This window comes from Canis lupus, chromosome 6 (assembly GCF_048164855.1).
Source record: "Canis lupus baileyi chromosome 6, mCanLup2.hap1, whole genome shotgun sequence".
NCBI lineage: Eukaryota > Metazoa > Chordata > Mammalia > Carnivora > Canidae > Canis > Canis lupus.
In genome coordinates this window covers 834319-840536 of record NC_132843.1, presented here as the reverse complement: position 1 = coordinate 840536, position 6218 = coordinate 834319, and positions in this window count along the sequence as shown.

The window sequence follows — 6218 nt, the reverse complement described above, 5'->3', positions numbered from 1 at the left end:
ACAACACATAACTTTGCCCCTACACATACCCCTAAATGTACCTCTAACCCCAATCCTAACCCTGAACCTACCCTTAGCCCAGCGCTTCCTCAAACCCATTCAACTATCCCGACACCTTCCATTAAATCTATTCCTACACATACACCTAACCTTGTTCCCACTGCTACTGTAATCATATACCTACTCCTATCTCTAAGGTTATCCCTACTTCCAACACTACTGCTACTCCTACCCTCACTGTACCCCTACACCTTGCACTACCTCTATCCCAACCCGTAACCCAACCCCAATCCCTAACCCATCCATAAATCTACCCATAACCATGCCCTTAACCCTCCCCATACCTAAACATATACCCCTACTCCTACATCTACAAGGAATCCTAGCCTTACCCCTACACCTTAACCTATCACTCCCCTACCCCTACCATTAACCCTGAACCTACAACTTTCATTACCCCTACCCAACTCCACTCCCTACCCTACCCCTATCCATACCTATACCCATACCCCTACTCCTAATTCTACACCTAATCTTAGCCCTACTTCTACATCTTAAACTATCCTTACCACTACCCCTACTGCTAACCCTATCTATAATCCTACCCCCAACCTACCATATCCACCTGTACCGATGACCATCACCCTATGCCTACCATTAACCCTAACAGTACCCTACACCTACAACTACTTGTACCCCTACTGCTAACCCAACTAACCCTTCCCCTACCCCAACCTCTCTTCTCTCTTCTACTCCTACCCATAACCCTCACTCTACACACCCCTCCGGAACACCAAACACTACTCCTACATCTAACTCTACGCCCTTCCCTAAACCTATCCCTATCACTAACCCTACACTTCCTCCAATTCTTACCCGCACCCCATCCTTACCTCTCCCCTTACCCTTTAAACTACTCCTAACTCTACCCTTGCCAATACCCTTATCGGATCCTTACAATTACTGCTACACCTACACTAATCCTTTCCCTACTCCTACTCTACACCTATTCCTTCATCTCACCCTACTGCTACACCTACCCTTAACCCTAACCCCACACCTAACCCAACCCGATCACATACCCCTTGCCTTAAGTTAACCCTAAATCTAACTTTACACCAACGCATATGCCTACCCATAACCTCCCCTCCATATACTGCTTCCACTATCCCTACTCCAATCACTAAACAAACTACAATGACTTACCCTACCCCTACCCCTTTCCCTACTTCTACCCTTACACTCAAACCTAAACATACCACTACTTCTACCAGTACCCCTACCCATATCAGAAACCTATCACTGCCCCTAATCCTGCGCTACATATACCCCTAACTCTAACCTTAACGCTACCCCTACCCCACCACTAACTCTATTCCTACACAAATACTTACAGTACACCTAACCCTAAGCCTACACTGACCCAAAAAAATCTCCTAAACCTACCTCAACACCTACCCATAACCCTATCCCAAATCTTACCCCTACCCTTACTGTTACCCCCATCCTTACTCCTCCTACCCATACACCTAACACTTAACATATTCTTCCCCCATATGCTACCCCTTCCCTATACCTAACTCTACTCTTACACTTAAACCTACTCCTATCCTTACCAGTAATCCTACATATAAGCCTCACCCTACAACTCTCCTTACCCTACCCTAGTACTACCCCTACTCCTACCCTACACCTACACCTACCTCTGACCCTGCTGCCTTCTTTATCTCTAAGCCTATACCAAACCCTACCCCCTAATCCATACAAGACCCATACCCTGACAGCTACCTGTAACCCTACCCCTGCTCCAACCAATAGCCCTACACCTATCTCTGAGCTTACCCTGAACACCACACCCCCAACTCCTAAACCTAACCTACATCTATACCTATCCCTAAGCTTACCAATTACCCTAGCCTTAACACTACCCCTACCTTACCTTAAAACCTACTGCTAACCCTACCCCTACCCTACAGCTACCACTATCATTACTCATACCTGTATTCCTAACTTAACACTAACCCTAACCTTACCCTAGCCCTACACCAACCCTACCTGATCCTTATGCCTACATCTACCCCTCCGTACCCCTCACCCTAACCTACCACTACCACGACTCTTACAATATCTCTACTGCTACCACTAAACTTACACCTACCTCTATCCGTTCCACTACACCTTTCTACCTAACCCTACACCTACCACTACCGGTATCCCTAACCTGACCTCTACCCCATATCTAACACTAATGCTAGTCCTAACCCTAATTCTAACCACATTCTAACCCAGAACACTACCATTACCCTTAAAACCACCCCTACACATAACCCTAGGCCTACACATAAAGCTACTCCTACCCATACCCCTTCAGCTAATCCAATACTTAACCATTCCCTTATCTCTAACACTAACTATATCCCTACAACTACCCCTACCACTAACCATACACTGCTCTTTCCTTACCCCTAACCCTACCCCTACCCAAGCACCTACCTGTAACCCTAACTCTAACTCTAACCATAAACCTACCCTTACCACTAACCATATTTGTAGCCCTCACCCTACTCCTACCTGTACCCCTCATCCTAGCTCTATCCCTACTCCTAACACTATCCCTAAGTCTACACCTAACCCACCCCTAACCCTACCACTACCCCTACCCCTACCCCTAACCCTACACCAGCACTAACGCCATGCATACCACCTAATATTTCCTTACCCCTACTTCTGACCCTACTCCTACTACTACTCCTAACCTTAACCCTGGCTCTACCCTGACCTGAACCTACCCCGACAGCTACTCATCACCCTAGCACTACCCCGAACTTACACATACCCCTATCACTATTCCTACCCCTATGGTTATCCCTATGTCATACCCTAACCAACCTTCTACACCTAACTGTACTCCTACACCTACCCCTACCTACTCCTACCCCTAATTCTCTCCCTAACACTACCCCTACCACTAGCCATACCCCTACTCCTAACATTAACCTGAAACCTACTCCTACGCCTATCTGAGAACCTACCCTACCCATACACCTAACTGTCCCTACCCCTAAACCTACCTACTCCTAATCCTACCTTACTCCTACACCAAACCCTAACACAAACCCAATCTCTACCCATAATCCTTAACATAACCATACCTTACCTTTAAGCTTACCACTAATCTTACCACTACCACTAACCTACTTCTATGCCATCACTTACCTTATCACAACCCTTAACCCTACCAGTACCCTTTCCACAATCTTACCACTTCAGCTACCCCCTACCCCTACACATATATTACAACTACATCTACTGGTACTGTACTACCCCTACACCTACCCTAACCCTTGCACCACTCATACCCCCTACAAGTAGTACCATTACCCCTACCCCAAACCTAAACCTACTCTATCCTACACATACTTCTACACCAAAAATAGCCCTATTCTTAACACTGCTCCTACCACTAACCCTAACTCCTATCCCTATCCCCAACACTGACCCTACCATTACACTTAAACTTACACCTATGCCTAACCTTAAGAGTACACCTAACCATACCCCTACCCTTACCACTAAACCTATCCCTACTGCTAGGCATAAAGTTATCACTAACTCTACAATTCCCCAACACCCTAACCCTATCCCTAGTCCTAACCTTAAACTTAACACTATCTTTACCCTTATCCCTACTCTTACCATACTCTTAAACCTAATCCTACTCCTATTCATAATAGTACTCCGAACCCTACCCCTAACTCTACACCAAACTTTACTCCTAGCCCTAAACCTACCCCTAAACTTATCCCTATGTCTACCATTACCCATAACCTAACCCTACCACTTCCCATACCCATAGCTCTAACTCTACAAATACTTTACCCATAACCCTACACTGCCCCTTCCCCTATGCCTAAACTGAGCCATACGTCTACCCATAAAAATATCCCTACACCTAAACCAAATCCTACCCATACCCCTAAACATATCCCCACCACTACACTTACCTGACACTTAACCCTCACCCTACTCCTACCCCAACCCCAACCCCTAAACCTAACCCTAACACTATCCTCAAAGGTACTCCAAACTCCATGCCTAACTCAATATCTAACTTTACCCTTAGCCCTACATCTACTCCAACCCTCCTCCTAAACTTACCCCTACCGATACCATTAAACACACCACTACACCTAACATTATGAATACCCCTTCAACTACTTCTATCCTTACCCCTAACCCTAAAGGTAACCATAAACTTAATCCTACAGCTAAACTCTATCCTATACCTCCCCCAATCCTACACCTACAGCTATCCCTAACCCTACATCTACCACTACCCGTTCCCCCTAGTCCTATCCTTACACACACTCTTACTCCTACCCTAACACTACACCTAGGACCCCCATACCCATACACTGACCCCTAAGGCTAAAACTAAACCTACCTATCCCCTATCTGTACACCTAGCCCTAGGCATAAACCTATACCTGCCCCTAAACCTACAGCTGCACATATCCTAAACCTACTCCTAACCATACCTCTACACCACATTGAACCCTCCCCCAACACCTACTACTACCTTGACACCCACCACTAAACTTACTTATACACTGACTCCTACCCAAAAGCTAATCCGACCCCTACCCCTACCATTATACTTAATGCTACACTATTCCTTACTCCTACCATTAACTCTATTCCTACATCTAATCCAACTGCTAGCCCTACCCCTAATCATACCCTGACCCTACCCTTAACCCTACCCCTAACCCAACCCTACCATACCCCTACCCACTTTGACCTTTACTCCCACATCTACCCCTAACCCTAGCCCTACCCCTACACCTTAACCTATTCCTAATGCTACCACCCTAAGGCTAACCCTCATCCTACTCCTACCCCTAACTTTAACCTTAATCCTACCCCTCCCCTTAATCCTACTCCTATGACTAATGCTAACGGTATCCATAACTACTCCTACCCATACCTCTAACCTTAGCCTTACCCCTACATTTAAACCTATTCTTATGACAAACCTGAATGGTACCCCTATCTACCACTACCCCTCACCTTAGTCCTACCCTTACTCTTAAACCTAATAGTAGCCCTAACTAATCCTACCTCACCCTAACCTTAACCCTGCCCCTAATCAAAACCCTACTCCTATGCCTTACCCTAACAGTACCTCTATGTACTCCTACCCTTTTGCCCATCCCTGTTCCTACATTTACATGTGTCACTAAACCTACCCTTCCCCCACACCCTACTTCTAACAATATCCCTAGCTCTACTCTTACCCTTAACCCCTCTACTACCCCTACCCCTATCAGTACCCCTACCTATAAGACTAACCTTACCACAACCCTCACCCTACCCTACATCTACAGCTACCTCTGACCCGACAACTGCACCTACCCCTAATGGTACCCCTAACCCTACTCATACCCCTAACATGATTAATACCCCAACCACTACTCTTAGCTCTACCCCTACTCCTAATCCAACCTCAACCCCTAGCCCTACATCTACACATAACCCTATACCTACCCCTTCAACCCCAAACCCCTAACCTGATCTACGACTATCCCTATCCCCATGCCTACCTATACACCGAGCAATAACCCTATCTGTACACCTGTATAAAAACAATCCTACATCTACCCATACTCTACACCTAAACTATTCCTATCCCTACCCCTATCCATACCCTGAAACCTACCCTAACCCTACACCTACCTTAACCGATCCTTCAGTCTACGTCTACTCCTCTCTAACCCTAAACTTAATCTACCACTACCCCTACTCTTTCCAATCCCTACCCCTTCCACTACACCTATGCCTACTTGCCTTCCACTTTCCTATACATACCCATACACCTCCTCCATCACCCCTATCTCTAACCCTACTTCTACATGTAACCCAAACCTACCTCTACAGTTACTCTTAAATCTACCCTTTCCCCACCCTAACCCCTAATACTAACCCTTTCCCTTCCCCTACAACTTACCCTACACCTATTCCTACTCCTACTCCTATCCCTAAACCTACCCCTAACACTAACCTTGTACATCTTTATCTACTCTTGTCCCTATCGCTATCCACATCCCATTCTAACAATTTGCCCTACCACTACCCACTACACTTACCCATACCCTAGTGCTACCCTTACCGCTATCAATAGTCCTACCTGTACCCCTATCCCATCCCATACCCCTGCC